The sequence below is a fragment of the Otolemur garnettii genome, unplaced genomic scaffold (genome assembly GCF_000181295.1).
Source record: "Otolemur garnettii isolate 467f Iridium unplaced genomic scaffold, OtoGar3 scaffold04819, whole genome shotgun sequence".
Taxonomy (NCBI): Eukaryota; Metazoa; Chordata; class Mammalia; order Primates; family Galagidae; genus Otolemur; species Otolemur garnettii.
The window spans coordinates 1-1,158 of NW_003857214.1; the positions used below are offsets into that span (position 1 = coordinate 1).

The window sequence follows — 1,158 nt, forward strand, 5'->3', positions numbered from 1 at the left end:
GTTCCTCTTACAATTGTGTCTTGCCCCCAAAAGGTGTATCACACACGACCCCCATCCCCCTCCCGCCTTCCCTCTCCCTGCTCTTCCCTTCTCCCTGCCCCCTCCCTCCTTTCTTCTCTCTGTTCTTCCTTTCCCCTACTCCCTCCCTCCTTTTCTTTCTCTCTCTGCTTTCCCCTTCCCCCACCCCCACCATGTACTAGATTATTAATTGTCCTCATATCAACATTGAGTACATAGGCTTTATGCTTCTCTATTACCGTGATGCCTTACTAAGAATAATGTGTTCTGGCTAGGGACCTATAGCTCAGTGGCGAGGGCGCCGGCCACATAAACTGGGGCTGGCGGATTCGAATCCAGCCTGGCCCTGCCAAACAACAATGACAATTACAACAACAACAACAAAATAGCTGGGCATTGTGGCTGGTGCCTGTGGTCCCAGCTACTTGGGAGGCTGAGGCAAGAGAATCGCTTAAGCCTAAGAGGTTGCTGTGAACTGTGACACCACGGCACTCTACTGAGGGTAACATAGTGAGACTCTGTCTCAAAAAAAAGAAAAAAAAAACCAAGGTGCTTGCTTCGGCAGCACATATACTAAAATTGGTACTATACAGAGAAGATTAGCATGGGCCCTGTGCAAGGATGACATGCAAATAAAAAAAAAAAAAAGAATAATGTGTTCCACTTCCATCCAGGTTAATACAAAAGATGGAAAGTCTCCATCTTTTTAATGGCTGAATAGTATTCCATGGTGTACATATACCACAGCTTGTTAATCCATTCCTGGGTTGGTGGGCGTTTAGTCTGTTTCCACATTCTGGTGATTGTAAATTGAGTTGCAGTAAACAGTCTAGTGCAAGTGTTCTTAAAGTAAAAGGATTTTTTTCCTTCTGAGTAGATGGCCAGTAATGGGATTACAGGATCAAGTGGGAGGTCTAGCTTGAGTTCTTTGAGGGTTCTCCATACTTCCTTCCAAAAAGGTTATATTAGTTTGCAGTCCCATCAGCAGTGTAAAAGTGTTCCCTTCTTTCGACATCCATGCCAGCATCTGCAGTTTTGAGATTTTGTGATGTGGGCCATTCTTGCTGGGGTTAGATGATATCTTAGGGTGGTTTTGATTTGCATTTCTCTAATAATTAGGGACGATGATCATTTTTTCGT

General features: G+C 44.5%; 1 non-coding gene across 1 annotated transcript; it reads left to right on the plus strand.

The window, feature by feature from the left end:
• The first annotated feature begins 567 nt into the window (after nucleotides 1-567).
• On the plus strand, nucleotides 568-675 carry LOC111722952. The gene has a single exon (XR_002771573.1). It is a non-coding gene; the product is annotated as a U6 spliceosomal RNA (small nuclear RNA).
• The last annotated feature ends 483 nt before the right edge of the window (nucleotides 676-1,158 follow it).